Here is a 19,985-nt window from a genome sequence, read left to right as displayed (position 1 = left end):
CAGCCTTACCAGCATCCACTGTTGCTGAATCACCCTTTTCATTCAGCAATGAGTACATACATTTTCCTTTTCCAATCTTTTATTAGTAATGTACAAGCACTTCTTGTTGCCTTCATGTCCCTGGAAAGTCTCGATTCCATCTGAGCTTTGGTTTCCCTGACACCATCACTACATACTAATGCAATGTTTCAGAAATTCCTCCTTTGAAGCCTGTCCTTTCTTCCATCTCCTTTATGCTGCCTTTTATGGTGGACCTCTATCTTGAGTTGGTCTATTAATAAGTGTACTTGACTTCCTGAGCATCAACATGAACCATTCATAGGCTTGAAGGGTGATGTCCTAACAGACTTGCTAGATTCCTTGAACTCATTTGCTTGTCAGAGCTCCCTCCCATGGAATCCCACTTTCAACTCCCCAGATAAGCTGAAGTCTGCCCTCCTAAAGTGCAGGCTCAGTACTGCATTGCTTGCCTTCCTCTGCCTCCTCAGGATTTTGAACTCCACTATTTTGTGGTCATTACAGCAAGGTTTCTGTTGATTATCATATTCCCAGAGGGTTATTGCTAGCTAGTGAAGGCCAGAGTCACCTGGTTGGCCCTTCCAGTGTTTGATCATGAGTTTACCTCAAATACAATCCAGAAGCCTCCTTCATAGCTTGCTTCTCACCACAGTGTCCTTCCAACAGATGTTAAAGTTCCTACAAGAACCAGCATCACAGGATCTAAAGACTTCCTTGAATGTTTCAAGTAGACTTTATCCACTTCACCACATTGATCAGGTGATCAGTAACACACTTTTTCCTCAATGTCACCCTCACTGGCCTCTCTCAGACCCAACAAGGCTCTCATGCAGCTTTAACGTATTTTTTAATACCGTGTCTACGTCAGTCATTGCCAACAGTATGTTTGCTGAATGGAATCAGCTAAATCCTTGCTGGGCTTCCAGTCCTGATAGTTTAGCTTGATGGGTTGAAACATTTTCTCTGAATGTTTCATTAAAAATAAAATGTTTTTAAAAATTCTAAATAACTTTTTAAGGTACATTTGCTAGTAAAATTCTGTTAGAATGATGTCTATAGCCACAAAACTATTAAACTTATGGTAATATAGTACTACCATCAGTTGTTTGCAGTATTTGTATGACATTTGGTATGCTGTTTAAGTATTTTGTAAGAAATTATTGGAGGGTGACGAACAGGCACTATACAAGGTCCCTAGACCAAGTCCACTTGGTCTTGCAAGTCCAAGCAACAAGATCCTTTCAAGACTGTTCAAAGGCAGGTTAGTCAGTACTGTTACCTTGGGGGAGTATGAGGGTTGTGGGCACAGCAGGGTTGGTAGAAAACCTGATATCCAAGGTAAAAGTAGTGGCCTAAATATTTTGCCCACAGCATTTTTGTCAAGCAGTAAAATGTGATAAAGAAGGACAAAACCACAAAAGCATTCTCTTAAATACAGCAAGTAGGTGCTGTAGTGACTTCAAAACACTTCTAAAAAGGGCAGGGAGAAATTCTTTCTATGTTATTATGAAAATGAATACATGAGATACTGAAATGTGCCAGCTTAGTGTACCAGCCTGCAAGATGGTCATACAGCCAATAAGAAGGGGGATTACAGGCCTAAACCTTAGACTAACTATCATAAGCTCCTGACTTAGGCAAAGGAGACTCAGATATTTAACAGATTTGCAATAAAATTAATTGAGAAAGTAATGTAGAGGCTGTCAGTGTAAGGTAGGATGTAAGTGGGCTTCGTTTAGATTCTGTGAGTAGATTAGTCTGGCTTCCACACAGCTGTATATTTAGCTATGGTGACAAATACTGCCTAACAGAAGAATATTTCACAGTTAACATAGCCTCTTTCCCAAAGTAGGCCTTATAAATAAAGAAAAATTGAGTAAAGAATTCAGATTCATTAATATTGGATGGAGAACTACAAAGCAGTGTTCATGATCCTGGACCTTCCAAGGACAGACTTGCTGGCTAACCAGTGAAGCAGCTAATCAGTTAGGGTAACCACTTAACCAAGACTCCTGTTTTTTTGATCACTCTGTTGTTTCTGTTAAACAAACAGCTGCCTTTACAGCTGGTCACTTATGTTTCTCTTGAAGCCTAAAAGTTCTCAGTACATAATTAAAGGCAAAATATGACAATAGACTCCAAATACATGAAAAGCTGACGCAAAGAGGAAAGGAGCAATTTGTTGTCTGTATCATCAGTAGATGAAGCTGAAAAATAATGGACTTAAGTGACAGCCAAGTTAGGTGTTAGGAAGCAAATTCCAGTGCTAAGGATAGAGAGAACTGGGAAGATAATGGCATGGGAGATTGTAGAGACTCCATCTCTGGAGATATTTAGAATATCAGTCAGATGGGTATAAGCATAGTTGAGTGTTTCAGTGGGGTCTCCTGCAACATGCATTAGACAGCGAGGCTCGTGGAAAGAAATAGGGACCGATTCTTGATAGATGTTTCAGAGATCTTTATTCTCCAGCCACATGGCCACGGGACTGCCGAAGAACTGAGCAATCACGGGACCACCAGGGTCCTCCCCGGGCAGGGGAACACAAAACAACCAGTGGGGAACGGGATTGACCAGGGAGTAGGGAAGCCCCATAGGCTGTGCCTCTACCCCAGGGTCCCCTCCCCCCAGACCCCACGCCAGGGGGGAGGAACCCCAACAGTTGAGTTTGTTTAGAGCTGGGATATAGAAGAGGTGTCATCTTGAGGTCTTTTTCAGGCCTGTGATTCTATTATTCAAAGCCTGCTTCAAAGACTAACAGTATTTAAAGTGTTTCAAATGGAATTACATCTCATTCAGATAGTTGTGAAATATTTGAATGAAACATTAAGTTTCATTAAAACCTGGAAAGTGAAATGAATGCCCTAAATTCATCTCTCAAGTAGCTCTTTGACCTCTTAAGTTTTTCCTTTTGGCTTATTCCTGCCATCATGCTCAAGAAAGCTGCAACCTGATAACAAACACTTGGATAGCTGGCAATGACTCAAACTCATCCAGCTGTGTTCATGCTTGACCTGCCTTTTCTTAAGCAGTTTCATCTCATTTTTTACCAGTCATGAAGCTCATTGACTAGTGTTCAGAGACCAGTAAGTGACAAGCTTAAAGGTAGTAAATCAGAAAGAAAGTCTGTGTACAACTGAGATATGCTGCTTGTTTATGGTAGCACTTTTTTTCTGCAACAGCTGGCTCCATCTCTGAACAGTGCACATCCTGACACCCAGAGTATTGCATCTGAAAGCTGGAATGAATAGATTGTGCCAAGTAATGAAATATTAGGAAACAGGACATTTCCTAAATAAAGATTCACTACTACTTGCTTCCTGGTCCCAAGTAAGACAATCCTTTTCCTCCAGTTTCCATTTTTCAGTCAGTAAAATGCTTCGTAGTTTTCCTCCAGATTCAGCTGTAACAGTCATGACTGACTTCTCAGGTGAAGTCAGCAGCAGGGAGGCAAGCTTCTTCCTCACCATTAGGTAATACTGTAATCAACAAGAATTGTTTGCCCTCATAAAAAGGGGAGGCTTTTCTAAGAAAAAAAAATTAACCATCCATATAAAATTGCATAAGCTCTTTCCAGGTCAGTTAAACACAGGGGGTTCTTCACCTTGTACCAGAACATAAAGAATGTCCTCTCTGTCTAGCCTTGCTATTCTGTAGATAGCCTTGATATTCTGTAGATTCATTTTGAGCTAATGCAGATTTATTTAATTTTTACTTTTAATACATTTCACTGAAACAGACTGCCAAAAGAAAGAGTAATAAGACAACTCTTTAATTCTAAATAAAAAAGAATTTTCAACTTGCTAATCGGGAAAAATAATCACCTGGGTTTAAAAGTGATAAATCCTGTCATATTGGAATCACATGTTTACTATAACACTTCATACTATAGAATATTCAGAACTCACATATTATTGATCCTGGTTTTGTGAACAGCACAGACTTCCATTAACAGCAGTGAACTTGCACTTCTGTGCACTGTTACAATGAGTGAATTTACACCAGAAGAAAATCAGGAAATTCACAATAAGGGCCAACGCAATCAGTTACACAATGAGTGGTGTTAAAGATGCCAGCCCATACATGTCTAAGTATAAACTTTGCAGAAGAAATGGGAGCATTCCAACTTCAGTTAAACTATTCGGAGACATCAAGATTCAGAGCATTGTATTAACTCGAATAAGAAAAGTAGGTTTAGACAAAGTGAAATATCAGATTCAAATAAAATATTTGAAAGAAATAGATGAGATGAGACAAACCAGAAAATCCCATATTTTTCAGCTGTACTATATGTCATAGGAAAAATATATTACCAAAATACTGTGGAGAAAATAGCGATTTGGAGAATAATTCAGTGCATAAGGACTTCTGAATTCTGTTTAACATTCTTCAAAAAAAGTCTGTTCAGTTAGTCACCTAGGGTTTGATTCAGATAAAAGAAAACCCTTAGGGGTTTTTTAACTTATAAAGTTTGGCCACTTGTCTAATCTAGAGTTGATTCCTTCTTAGTAGACACAAAGCAATGCTTCCAGAGAGAAGTACCTCCCTCTTCTTAAACTCCTTTTGTAGGCACCTCTAAAGAATGATTTGTCCCATCTTAGGTCTTTCCATGGTCCACTGAGAAAATCTAGAAAATTAACTTAACCAAGTTACCTATTCTATTACTAAGGGACAGCTTTCTCTGAAAGTCTTGGTGTAAATCCAGCCTCATGAGATTCCACATCTACAGCATGTAATTGTTTTCCATGTAATTAATAGATATACTAAACTTCTAACATAAAAGAAAAGTTGGATTTCCATCAGTAACAGTCTTCAAATTTATGACATTGCAGTGAGGTTTATTCATTGTGCTGGTACAGCTTTGCAAAGGGCAATGTGCAAACTAACAAGCATGCTCTAATAATTGAATGTGAAGGAAATTATCAACCTAAATTAGTTCTACAGTACTACAAAGAATTAAAGATATTAGAAAACAGGAAAATATAATCTCATTCAAGTGCTGCCATGGTACTGATTCTTGTGATAGGGAGCCCCTCCTTGCTGAAGGACTTGCCACATCATGTGCACAGTAATATTTTTATTTGCTTTCAGAAACAACTGAAGAGACATAATAGTGTGATTTTGAGTTTCTCTGTATTAGAAGTCTGTAAAAATCTCTGCTTTGCTTGAAGTCTGTAAGAAACCACAAGCAACTCCATATGTGCCTTCCTTTAGTGCTACGTTTGTCCTTTCTATTTTGTAGTGTACAAAGTCACCACTGGAACCCAGTGACAGAGCTTGATTAACTGTGCTTAATCTATTTCCACAGAAAAATGGACTGAAGGAAGTGTTCTAAAACAAGATAATAAAATGTTATCATTCCTTCACTCTCATTTTATTAAATATGCTCATCTTATGTGCAAAGTAGGTCTATCCAGTTGGCATCTTTGTGATGAGACAGAATGCATAAGGAAAAATTGATTTTGAAACGTATGTTTACATATTCTATCTGCAATGGTAATCTTACTGACAGACATTTGTCACTGATCATTCTGTTGTGGTACAGTATAATTTGTACTCTTTTTGTTACTGGAAGTTAAATGGGAAAATAGATAACTGTAGAAAAGCCTGTAACTTTTTTTTTTCCTACCATTCATCTCCAAGTCAGCTCCAAATGCAGGATTTCCTCCCAATATCCATGAAGCCCTTTGTGACTGTATTTTTTGTTTTCTAGCACAAGAACAGAAATACTCAATGAATTCAAAAGGAGGCAAATTTCATACTGCTAAAACAAAACATTCACTCTGTAATAAGCCTTTAATTTTCATCAGTGTCACAGAATGTTATTGAAGGTTATAGTTGAGCAAGTTTTAGGTGGCAGTTACATGTTTATATGCCTAGCAGGAAAAGAAAAATCTAGTATCAAAATATTTACTAACAACAACAGAATTTTTGAAAGGGAGATCAAAATTCACACTTCAGGCCTTAAGCAAATCACAGATTTAAGGAACAGGGATGAGCCATTTAATGAGGTATTTTTCCCATGGTTTGCATCACACATCTTCCTGTGGGAAGCTTGTTGCTAGCCCTCAGAATCTGAATGGTGGACCTAGACAACCTGTTTTAGCAAGAGGATTCCTGTGTTCTTATGTAAAACCCTGAGAAAGTGCCAATAATGGTCTCTGCTGTTATCTACCCTTGTGCACACTGTGTTTATCCTTAGGAAGATGATAGATGTGTTGGAGTAAGGAAAGAGCATTGAAACCCTGGAGCTGAATTGGCCGCCTTTTATAACCAACGGAATGCAAAGCAGAAAAACAGTGCAAGGGATAACTTACAACAAACCCAAAAGTCACATCCTATTTTCACTCACAATAGGTAAGAAAACTCCTTGGTATCTCTGGTGGGTTGACCTTGTCTATCTGCTACAGGCCCACCAAGCCTCTCAACTGGACTGTGGACTGGGGAGAAGAAAATACAATAGAAGCCTTGTGGAGTGAGATAAGCATAGGGAGATCACTATAATAGGCAAAACAGACTTGACTTGGAGAAATTAATTTAGTTTATCAACAATTAACAATGAAGTAGGATAATGAGGAATAAGACCAAATCTAAAAGCACCTTCCCCTTCCATCACTCTTCTTCCTGGGCTCAGTTTCACTCAGATTTCTCTACTCCCAAGCGGTGCAGGGGAATGGGGAATGGGGGTTGTGGCCCAGTTCATTACATGTTGTCTGTGCTGCTCCTTCCTCCTAGCACTCTCCCTCTGCTGCAGTGTGGGGTTCCTGCTACAGGAAACAGTCCTCCAAAGCAAGTCCTTCCCATGGGTTGTAGTTCTTCACAAACTGTTCCAGCATGTGTGCCTTCCACAGGGTGCAGTATTTCAGGAACAAACTGCTCCAGCATAGGTCCCCCATGGGGTCACAAATCCTGATGGCAAACCTGCTCCAGAGGGTCTGGAACATGGGTCCCAGGTCCTGCCAGAAGCCTGCTCCAGTCTGGGTTTCCCACAGGGTTACAGTTGTCATTCAGGTATCCACCTGCTCCAGCATGGGGTCCTTCACAGACTGCAGGTGGATCTCTGCTCCACCATGGCCCTCCATGGACTACAGGGGAATCTCTGTGCTGACCTTGGTGTTTACTTCTCTTACATATTCTCACTCCTCTCTCTGGTTGCTGCTGTGCAGCCGTTTTTCCCCACTTCTTGTCTATGTTATCCCAGAGGTGCTGCCACTGCCACTGATGGGCTTGGCCTTGGCCAGTGGGGTGGGTCTGTCTTGGAGACAGCTGGCGTTGGCTCTTTGGACATGGGGAAGCTTCTGGCAGCTTCTCCCAGAAGCCACCCCTGTAGCTACCCTGCTACCAAAACAGCCAGATAGTCCAGGATCTTTTCATGTCCATAACCCTCTTCTATTACCACCATGTTATCATACAACATACGTAACTGACACCACCTCAACTGCCACACCTCACCTGTTGCACAAAGATCTCAAAGGCTGCATTTGATACATTTTCATCCTGATATGCTGTAAAAAACTTTCAAACACACTTTTTTTAATCTATGTGGTATTAATTTAGAACTAACATAACTCCACGCATTTAAGAATTTGTTATGCACGTATATATACATACTTATTTTCTCTGTTTTCGTTTCTTGACTCTTTATAGTGAGTTCTTTTACTCAAGAGTTTGGATTAAAAGGCAGAGTACGCTAGGTTGTTCTTCAGACTTAGATGTTTATTTTTTCTTATCTGTAATACAGCTGCACGGGATGTGCCTCCAAGGTAACACAGTGGAAAAATGGCCCCGAGTTCTAACTTTCAAGGCTTTTTAAGGTCCAAATCAACCAATTATGAAATGCTAAGTAATATGTTTTTACTTATAATCCAATAACTATCTATTCATGACCCACAGTGCAAGTTTTTTGGCCCAATACCAGAACAGCCAGATTTGTGAAGAAGAAAGAGAAAAGATGAAGAGCAAATCCACACCCAAAATCCTCCATATTGTTACACACATATATATATTATTATATCCCAGAAACCTAAATTCTCTAAACCCAGGGTTCCAACATATAGATATGTTTGTATATGATTTCATATATGTTATTAACTTATGTAATGCATGCATTAAGTACAGAATGTTTACTATATTTATACTGTATTGTTCAATATGTTATATAAAATATAACCAGAGTTTGGTGAGACAACTGGGAAGCTAATCTGTAGGGATAGATCTGGAATGCCATCTGAACCATTTATGTAAGTATTCTCCAAATATTGAAACAGTTTTACTTGTGTAAGCATGGAATTCCTTCAGGATGTAATCAAGAGGCAGTACGTAGTTGGTTAGAGCATAAGAGCCTAGGGGAAGTAGAACAATCTATCTTTCTTCTTGAGCTGTACTCTTGACTTGAGCATTCTTCCAAGCTCTCTATTCATTTTTTGATTTTTTTGTAATACAATACAGATATTTTCCCTTTACTCCCACCACTTTTCTTTTTAAAATTGTCTCTTATTCCTTTTATTCCCTTAATTTCTCTCTTTTAAAATTAGTTGATTTTCTTTGGTATCAATGCAAATATGGTCTAAACTTGATCTTCAGTTTCTTCAGTTGCGTGTTTCATCACTGGCCTTCCTTGCTTTTCCTTTATTAATTTCATCCAAAATGCTGGTCTAGTAATCATCTACATTATGGACAACCTCTATTATGATCTATTCATTAACCTCTCATTATCCTCTTTCCTGACTTCCAAACTCTGCATAACTCCACTCTCATTATTGGCAATTTTCTCTGCAGTTTCTTAACTTTGTCCTTGCATCCTCTGAGTCATGTGCCCTTCATTTTGTTCTTTCATTCCTGTCTTTAGGCCTCAAATTTTGGGGAGTCTTTGAATGTCTGAGTCAAGGGTGAACATATAAGCCAAAAGTGAAAGTGCTTACAATCAAAGGAACTCTCAATCAGGAACAGCCATGGAAATCATTAAAAATCTTAGAGTGAATTTTCAAAGATTGTCTTCACACTGCCTTTTATCTTTTCTGCCCTGTTAAAATACTTTGCATTTTTGATTTCTATAGTTATCAAGGTGTTATAAAAAGTGAGTAGGCCTTGCTAGCCTGTTTACAGTGCTAAGGTAGGGTAAACCTATGTTAATAGGTAAGCAAGGCCAATACCTTGCTAAAGGCCAAATGGTAAAATAACATCAGAAATTAGATTAGATTAGATTACAGAGTAATATTGTAAACCCGGGTTATCTACCTGGTAGATAATCAAAGATTAACATTTTCTATCACATGTTCATGTCATTAAATATATCCTTTTTTACTCTAAGGTAGCAAGTTATGAAAGCATTGCTTATCCTCCATTGAGTTACAGTGGTATTATACTCAGAGAAGCAGGGAGTATTCTTGTGTTCAAGGCTAAAAATACTTTCAAGAGGCTGCCATGGAACACAATCAGGATTAAAACTCACTGTTGAGATCAGTAATAGAAAAGAGAGTACTTTCTTACAGTCAGAAGGACTTTTTTTCCTTCACCGCAATTGCAGCTGAGATAGGTGAACCAATTCTGGCCTTCATATATATTAAATTATGTTTCATTGATGGCGAAATCCAGTTTCCAGCTAATACTCCATTTAGGAGATGGTTTAAAGTGCACCTTAATCTGCATCATGCCCCAAGTTTGACATTATTTGTGTAGGGCATCACAGGTTGATAGTATTTTTTTCTGCTGACAGGCACAGTTCTCTTCTCCATTAAAGCTTATGGATATTTATAACTCAAAGTGTTCTTGTAGTGGCTGGTAATATAGAACTTCTCTGCAGTCTACTATTTGACAGTTTCTACTTACTGAGATCTAACCGATGAGAACATCCATAGCTCTTTTCGTTACTAGATAGTAGTGCCAAGGTGATCCTGATCCCTGAACTGAAGAAAGCAAAGACACAAAAAGCTAGTTTCTTACCCAAATTCATTTAAGAGTCTTTCTAGCAGTAATACACACCACCTTACTGAGATAAATAGCAAATCAGCTCTACTTTTTTCATCACTTTTTCCTGTTTCTTCAAAATAAGTGTAGACCTCTGACATCCCAAACTACAACACTGCCTGCATAGATATAAATCAAAGTACATTTTCTTCATGCTTAAGAACATGGAAACAGTATAAAACTCCAGTGCATTAGGAAGCAGGAAATTAGAATCAGAACAAGGGAATCATTGGAAGGATCTTTGGATTATTTCATCCAACTGCCTACTAAAAGCAGGAGTATCATATCCTAAAAACCTTTATGAGAAGAGAATCCACAACTCCTCTGTGTAATCTTAGTGCTATGCTGAACCATTTTCCAGCATTCCAGTGCTGAAAAATGTATTATAATGCCCTGCTTGATTATGTACCAAATGCCCAAGCTGTAGTTTGTGGTTCTTACCTGTCAGCAAGTCCAGGTATAGAATGAATCATAGAATAGTTTGGGTTGCAAAGGTCCTTAAAGATCATCTAGTTCCAACCACCCTGCTGTGGTCAGGATTGCCATCCTCTAGACCAGGCTGCTCAGGGCCCCATCTGACCTGGCCTCAAGCAAGCACTGCCAGGAATGGGGCATCCACAAGTTCTCTGGGCAACATTTTCCAGTGCCTCACCACCCTCTGAGTAAAGAATTTCTTCCTAACATCTAATTTAAACCTGGCCTCTTTCAGTTTAAAGCCATTCCCCTTTGTCCTGTCACTATCTGCCTGTATCAAAAGTCCCCCCTCTCCCTCCTCTTTTATAAACCCTCTTAAGGTACTGGAAGGCCACAATGAGATCTCCCTGAAGATCTCCTCTTCTCTTCTCCACATTGAAGAACGAGCCCAGCTCTCTCAGCTGGTCTTCATAGAAGACATCCTTTCTGACAGAGCCTTTCCAGTTCCTCCACAACAGCCTTGAATGGGGGACCAAAAGCTGGATACAATAGTTGAGATGTGACAGCATGCAGTGGAAGTGAATAATAAGTTCCTTTGATCTAGTAGTGAAAATTCTCCTAACTTAACCCAGTATATAGTTTGCCTCCTATGTGATGAGAACCCACAGGGGCCTTAGATTCAGCCAGGGATTTACTACACCTCCATGGCCACTTGGTCATCTCACAGCTGTATTAAAATTATTCCACTCTGGAAACAACTTTGAACTTCTCATGTGTGAGCTGCATGGACATCCTTTTGGCCGAGTCCTCCAGCATTTTAAAATAAATTGAAGCTTTACTATTTATTGCGCGAATCAAATTTAGTGTCTTCTATAGATTTACTGAGAATTCTTGTCTCATCATTGAGGTTGTTGACAAAGATACCAAACAGTTGTGGAGCCATTGTCACCCCACTAGGTCTTGTGCACATTACCAGGTTCACTGGACATCCCATGCCTGATTCCTACCCTATGAGCAAAGAAGTCCAGCCAATATTAAGCCTACCTAGAAGTGCATTCATACAACCCATTCTTCTTTAACTTTCAGGTTACAGTGCTCTGAGAGCTTTCCAAGCCTCAGCAAAGTTAAGGTGTGCTACATCCACTATTATCCCTTCATTGTCACTGAAGACAATTGAGATAATAAGCATGATCAGTCCTTAGTAAACCTTTGTTACCTACTTGCCCTTCAATGCTTAACTCCAGCCAGCAACTGAGCACCATGCAGTTGTTCACCCCTCTGTCCACTGCAGGATGGGGAAGAGAATAAGAAGAGTAAAAATGAGAAAACATGTGGATTGAGATGAAGACAGTTTAATAACAGTAAAAACAACAACAATAATAGTAAGGAAAAGGAAAAAATAACAAAGAGAGAAAATAAAACCCAAGAAAGACAAGTCATGCAATTGAAAACAGTTTCTCAGCACCAACTGACCAACGCCCAGTCAGTCCCTGAGCAGGGGCTCCCTCACCAACCTCTCCCCCATCTTTCCATTTATATATGCTGAACATGACAACGTATGATGTGGGATGTCCATTTGGTCAATTTGAATCAGCTGTCCTGGCTGTGTCCCCTCTCAACTTCTTGTGTACCCCCAGCCTCCTCATTGGTGGGGTGGGGAGAATCACAGGAAATACCTTGATGCTGTGCAAGCACCGCTCAGCATCAGTAACAAAAGTATCCCTGTATTATCAACACTGTTTTGGTCACAAATCCAAATTACAGCCTCATACCAGCTACTCTGGAAAAAAACCTAACTCTATTTGAGCCACACCCAGCACAACTGTTTAGAAAAATCCTGTAAGAATCTGTTTCCCGAGGCTGAGATGAATCTGACTAGCCTGTAACTCCCAGATGGTTCCTTCTACCATTTGTACTGCTTGACATAATATTTTTATTTTTTTCATTTGTAAGGGACTTTTCCAGATTGCCTCAATTTTTTTGGCCACAGGTAAGTAGCAGCTTTACAATCACCTCAGCTGTGTGCTTCAGCAGTTTCAGATGAATCTCAACCAGGTCCAGGGCTTTTAGTACATCAGGATCCTTCAAGTAGCCCCTAGCCTGCAACAATTCCACTCTTGACTGCTCTTCTCCTTCCCAAGCTTGACTGGCTTGATGCAGCGATCTGGTCTCAGGTTTTTCCTATAGGGACTGAAGTAGGGAGGTGGGGAAGGCCTCAAGTACTTTAGCTTCATCTCTGTCATCCATCACTGGGCTGTTTCCTCCCTTTTGTCAGCAGTGCCACATTTCCTCTGAACTTTTTGCTCTGAACCTTTTTCTGTGAGCAAACCGACAGAATTTCTTCTTGTTATTCCTCATGTCACTAGGCAATTTTAGCTTCAGCTGGGCTTTAGCCTTCCATTTTTTCCTGTAATGTTTCTCTCTCATGTCTATCCTTGTCTGCAATTTCGTGTATGCTCTCTAGGTTAGCTAGCATCAATTTGAAAATTATTAAAAATCAATGGTTTCACATGTTATTGTGTTGCTGTTTGCATTGCATTAGTTATGTGCAGCCAGTGTTTGGTCAGTTTGTGTTCTCATGGCATGTTTAATAAAGTAATAGTGGATTAACATATATATAAAGATAGACAGGTGAAAACTCACTTGGTAAAGCTGACCAAGGGCCTATAACAAACCTGTGTGACACCAGCAAGCCAAACTTTTACAGGCAGTCAAAATGCATACTATCCTTCTCAAAAGCAAGAAACTTATTTGTAATGTTTCAGGTAGTTACTTTCAAATCAAAACATATTTATTGTGTCCTAGTGCTGTGAGGCCCCTAAAACCTCTATCTGTAGCAGCCCACTGTTTGAAGTTGCATGGTCATCCAACTGCCATCCTTTATGTTTCACATGTACCTTACAGATCTATGAATCATTATTCTAGGTATTTTCTCTTGATCCCGGTTCCTTCATATCTCTCTCCAGCTGAGCAACTTGTTTAGAGTCTTTCAAGTTTTTTCTTGATCCCTTACTTAAAAAATAGCCTCCAAAGAGACACTTCACCTAAAGATCCTTGAACCCTGTAAATGTAAAACTACAGTTTCACTCTATCTGCAATGTTGTTTTTAGATTTTCTTACTATATCAGATAAGTTGGATTTTTTTTTTTTTGGTGAACATTTGTTTAAATATTTCATTTTCTTATACTTTAGCAGAATGCATTTCTATTTTAAAGTGACATATCATGTCTACAAGTTAATCTATCACTATTTTAGAGTCTAAAGTTTGAAGATTGAAATGGAAAGAAAATGCTTCAGTTACCCTGAGCTTTTTGTTCATTTATTTGGCTCTTAGATATAATATCTGTGACAACTAGATACACTTTTTTTGTCTCTTCCCTTCAGTTAAGGAACAAACTTAGGGAAGAATGAGAAAGTATTTTTCACTCACAACTTGAAGTAACTCTGCCATCTACAATCATAGACTCATTAAGGTTCGAAAATACCTCAAAGATCATTGAGCTGAGTTAAACTTAATATATTTATAATGTTTACATTTAATTTGTCAATAATTAACACATGAATAGGAAAAAAAAATTAGATTTTATTTTCCCTGTGTACTTAAATACACAGGGAAAATAAAACGTAGGAAGAAGTATTTTCTCTCTTCAGTTTATATCTCTGTCCGTCAGACATTGGGCATTGGTTAATTAGCAAATTAACCCACAGCTTCTTTCCACTTCCCCAGGGAAGATGGAAGACAGGACTTATGAAGTGTCTGATGACATCTGGAGGAATAAAATTCTTGGAAAGTTACAAGGAGGTCAGGCTGAAATGCCAGAGGGCCAGCACCTAAAACATGGCAAGCATAATGCTAAAATATGCAAGAACCCATTCTTGCATATTATATATATTTATATTTACATGTTTTTTCTCCAATTTTCTCCAATACTATTTTAAAGGGGTTTTTTTTTTACAGGCACAATTAAATGTTAATTATGTAGAATCTGTGAGGTTTTATAATATTTTTAAGGCCTTAATTGGCTTTGAGATGCTTGACAAGTTATTAAAAAGAAACTTAAATCCTATAGTCTTATGATAAAAAGAAAGACCAAAAATACCCCTTTCATGCTGACTTTAAAATACCAATTATTTTTTTTATTTTGCTTCTGAACTCCTGTGATAGGTGCCAAAGTTGATAAATGGATGTTAATTACCAGTGTATGTCTCAGCAAAACTGAATGAAAATCAATGTTAATGTGTCTTCACCTAAACTTTTCATAATGTTCCTCTGGAGGATCAAATTCAAATAGCACCAGCCAGTAACCTCTGCACAGAACAGGTTAATTTATGATTCAAATGTGCAACCACACAAATAGAGGTATATGCAGTTCAGGAGCAGACTAGCTGTAAATTTGTATTTGAGAGAAAAATACTTATTTCAGCATTTCTTTAAAAAAAAGAAAAAAAAAGGAAAGGAAAGAAAGAAAAGAAAAAATTGAATAATTTTCTCCTATCCTGTCTCTGTTAGTCAGTGGAAAATGCAAGATCACTAAGAACTACAGCAGTAGATGAGAATTCCAGACACTAATCACTCCAACTTACATGCTTTCTTTTACTTTGATTTTGAAGGCTTTGAAATAGAATTAACTTGTAAAAGTTAATGAATTTGTTTAGAAAAACTCAATTGGATGGAGCACAACAGTAAGGAAATATTTTAGAAGAAAAATAAGGACACACTGATTTTTCTCGTATCACAAGCAGTTTACAGAAAGCACTGATCTTACTATGTCCATGCAACTTTACATTTCAGATATTAAAGACTTGGCAAGGTGAAAGGAAAAGCAATACAGAAAGGTTATGTTTAAGAAAAAAGACCATTGAGTTGTCAACTGGAAGCAGTCAAATACTGAGATCAGGCTGAAAAAGCAGCCTTTTGGAAGACTTTTGAGGAGAGCATATTAATTATTATTGCAATTTTCATATATTGCCAAAAGTAGAGAGAAAGTGAGGCCACAATAGACAAGAGGCACAAAACTGCAATTTCTTTTATGTCAAAATGACTCTCAAAGGCTTTCTTAACCAAGAGTGGAAGATGGTGAACTTATTCATTGAGCATTGCTTTAGGATCCCAAGCAGGAAAAGACAAGTAGCACATAACTGAGGAGGCCACGTAACCTTTCACAGAACATGCTGGTGTTGATCCCATGCATTTCACAGTGTGGTGGCACACTCCTCAGGAATGCAGCCTAAGCTCGATCAAGCAGCGCTGGACTCCATGTTTTCAAAAAGAGGCTCCTACAGAGAGGTATGGGGAAGGTCTTTAAGTTCTTGTTCACCTGCTCCATACAACTAATGAAATAATTATTGTCAAGTTCTCATAACAAGGACTAGGAGTAGACAATAAATAAATAGAAGGTATACCTTTTCACTGAGAGCATATCTACACTCTGGAACTTATTTTTACAGTTTATTGTCTATTGCATGCCAAGAATATCAAAAGGAAATCAGACCCATTTGGATGAAGGCTGCATAGAAGGCTGTTAAATGAAGAACTGTGTATACAGTCTTCAGCATCCCTAAGTGACTTATTCTTTGAAAGTGGGAAAATGCTAGTAGAACTATATTTGCTCTCTTGTGGTGGATCCCTCAGCTTCCTTTAGCAGTCACTGTCAAGAACTGGTCAGATGGACCTTTGCTCTCACCAGAACAGCTATTTTATATTAACGATCCTTTCTCTTTGTGCTTTTATCCTGCCTTTACTGTACTTTTGTTTAGGTGAGAATTTGTCAAGAGGAGGATGAAAATGCACATCTCAGATCTCAGTGACTGCCAGCCATATTGCCTTTTGCACATTTGAACTTCTTTTCCCTTAGTTTTTATTGATGACCAATTGTCATTAGATTGATTTGTTATGGGTCGTGCATATGAAATTTAAGTTACCATTTATTGTTTGAAATTTTAGATTTATTTTTAGGATATCTTGTAAGTAAATATTATGTCACACATAGCAAAATTAGAACTACTTTTTTTTGTCTAATAGTAATATGGCCATTCAGTTTGGCATTAGAATTACTGTCCATTTATTGACCTTTTCATTTTTGAAGGTGAGTATCTGCAATTTCCTGGAAGAGTGAAAATAATAGTGTCGACAATAGTCAACAATTACTGTCCAAATCCCACATATTTATACTGAGATGCTTGAAATATTTCTGTCCATTGTTTTTAGTTGAAAGGTCTTGAAATAAATTGTTGTCAAAATGTGCTTGGATAAACTTTTGAGAACTCAATGTCATCATCTTTAAAATACTTCTGGCCTGGTAGAAGGAGGAAGACATGCTATTGAGAAATGCGACAATTTTACATCTGCTTTTCAAAGAATTTTTAAAAATATTTCTATTTCAAAATATTTTATCACACCAAATTTTGTTTAAAAATATGGGATTTTTTCCATCATTATATGAGGCTTATTGTCCCAAGTTATTTATGCGTTGCTGGTTCTCAAGAATTCTTATTCAGCAACAGTCAGCATTACAGAGGGAAGTTTGGCAATTCATCTTGAATGCTGGTGCTAAAAACCCTTTTTAGAACATACTTAATTTTAAAAGTGTGCAACTCATAAAACTTGATCTGGCAAATTTAGAATCTTTTTTTCTGAACTTCTGAGGGGAAACCACAGACGTGTTTAAATACAAAGTCTTAGAGGAGGAAAAAGGAGGCATGGTTATTGTCTCTGTTATGCAATATAGTCTGTCTGTGTTTAAAAATCTGCGTCCCTATTTATTGCTACATAATGCTTATTCAGCGTTTAGTAGATTTCAAATCACTTTGTGAAAGGGATCAGAATCGTTATCAGACAAAAAACGAGGAAGTAATTTGTCAAAAATTTTGCTCAGAATAAAATACATATTTCCTAAATTTCGTCAATCAGTCAAGTCACTAAATGACACCAACTTTCTGAATTATCTCGTAATTGTAAATAAATTCCTAATTCTGGCTCAGTCATATTGCAATACTTTTAAACCCAGACCATAGTACTCTCTTGTTTCGTAAGGGCAAGGATTAGCAGTCTACAATGTGTCTATGATTCCTTATTAAGCAGCAATATTCATGATTGGTTTGATTAAAAATATAAAATACAGGTGGCTGATAAATCTGAGGGTTAACTGTGGTTTGCAGGCCCAGAGTGTTTGGAAACCCTTTATGTGTGAGTTTTTATACAAATGCATATGACTGTACATATATCTATATATATATGTCTATATATGTGCATGTGTCATGGGTTAGCAAGCATAGTCCCGGAAGTGATGTTCTTGCAAAGGGGTGGTTACAGCTTCCTCTATGACCTAACAGAACCTATCAGCTGGCCAGTTTGAATATGGACAGTTCTTTAAGCCACTTAAAATTGTGACTGCCTTTGTGATCCACACTTAAGAATAGGAAACTCCAAGGCAGAGCCTCTCTGTCTCGTTTCCGGTGCTGGGACAGGTGGCTGCAGGCCCTGTGCGGGGCCAGCAGGCCCGGCCCAGGCCCTGCTCGGGCCAGGCCGGGTCGGGCCATGGTCATCCTGGAGCCAATGGGCCCTGTTCCACCCGCAGAACTCCCCCACAGCAGGGCTGTGGGCAGCCGGAGTGGCTCAGCTCCCCCTCTCCAGTGCACCAAGATTGAGCTGAAGCTGCAGCGCTGTCCCGCTGTCCGGCAGAGGTCATGTGACCAACAGTGATAAGTCACATTCCAGCTGCAAGGCCGAGGTGAGATTAACCCTTTCCGTGCTATGAAGAGCTGAAAACCTGAGGGAAGAGAAAGAGGAGATGCTTAAAGCTGAAATTCTGTTGTAAAGCTATGATATATCAGAGTATCCCGTTGTAATTTCATGAAGGCATGGGGGGTGGAGTGTTCAGCTCATACTTGTAAGCAAAAGCACCTGTGCTGAGATAGGCAGATGATGACGCAGCTGTGATTTCATGAGAAGTTTGAACAGGGAGAGATGGAAGCAATGAGGACTTTTGCTCCAAATGGGAAAGGAGAAAACCTCAGTTCCTAGAGATGCTTCCAGAGATAGTCCTAAAGATGAAGATGAAGAAGACCCTTTGCTCCCAGGGAAGGAGAAGGGCCTCTGTTCTTAAGAGATTAAATGCTCCCAGAGATGGGTGAAGAGAACTTTTGTTTCTGAACAGCTCAACCTTAAAATCGTACCCCAAAAAACTTCAAGAGTGGACCCTCGAAAGCAGTTGTGGGAAAAGCTGCAAGTTGGGGGAGGGGACTCACATGTGAGCAGAGAGACTCCTCTTCCTAAATGGACTGAACAAAGTTATTTGGAAGTGGGTGGCTGTCTCGTTGTGGTAATGTGTTCATAGCATGGGCAAGAGAGACTCCTCTTCCTGAATGGACTGAGCAAGGTTATTATGGAAGTGGTAAACAGACTGAACATCTCAAGGGTTGTCTTTTCACATTGTCAGTGGGAGAAGGGAGAAAGGTGGGGGGAAGAGAAGAGTTCTGAAGGTGTGGTATGATTTTTTTTTTTTTCTTCTTTTAGGTCTGTTAATAGACTTCTTTATATTCTCTCAAGTTTAATACCTGCTTTGCATTTCTCCTAATTCTTATCTTACAGAAGATAAACAGTAATGAGTATTTTGGACCAAACCACTACACTAAATTGGTGTTTCTGCCCGGTTACAAACCCAACCCGCTACAGCATGTACATAAATATATGGATGTACACAGTCATATAACACAGTAATAGAAATAATGAGTGATATCTGTAAAGTTGGAAAGCCTCGACTGGAAATCTCATTGTAAGTTAAAAGGATTATTAAAAAGTTAGAAAAGATGACAGAGGGTTATTTTTAATATAAAACTGTCAGTTTGCTAGAATCTAGTTTCAGGTTTCTATAACAAATCTATCACTGACAGTTTTACTTTTTTGTGATAACTTAGAATTTCTGACATTTTTGCAACTACTTTTTTTAACTTCTTTTGAGACTGTTGAGACACTATTAACTATGGTCTTCTTTTAGGATTACTTAGAGATGTCTTCTATTCCTCTTTAGAATAAGAATTCCAAAGGATAATCAGTCTTCTACCAGGGATTCAAATCCCAGTTTCCCTAGTGTGAAGAAACTATTGTCTTTTGAGATCACTTTTAAAACAATGGCACCCTGAGGCAATGGGCCAGAAGCAATCGTGTCTGCAATTAGTGTCACATTCAATCCAGACCAGGAGTATAATGCATTCTGTTTTTACAGAAACCTTATTGGCTATGTAACTCAATTTTATGATGATGTTTTAAGAATTCCCAAGTCATACACCCTGAAAAGGTTTTGTATGCTCATTAAAGAATGGGTCTTACAGTATCTTAAGGAATTTGAACAGAAATTGAATTTATGTTTAAAGTCCTTTGCCAGAGAAATTTAACCTTTTCAAAAAAATAAAATTTGGTGGTGAAACAAGAGAGTAACATTTCAGTGAATAAAGTAGTGGCTTGAGAGATGTTAGTAAGTTCAGATGACGGTACAAAAAGCAGGTTAATTTCTATTACTGATAGGTTATTTTAACTTCTATGGAAGCTAAAGTTTTCTCTCAGGATCCCACTCTGCGAACACCTGTGA

This window comes from Corvus kubaryi, unplaced genomic scaffold, assembly GCF_017639235.1.
Source record: "Corvus kubaryi isolate FWS band 111438036 unplaced genomic scaffold, C.kubaryi_AGA036_p1.0 37354, whole genome shotgun sequence".
Lineage (NCBI taxonomy): Eukaryota > Metazoa > Chordata > Aves > Passeriformes > Corvidae > Corvus > Corvus kubaryi.
The sequence above is the reverse complement of the archived record's forward strand: the minus strand, read 5'-3'. Positions refer to the sequence as shown.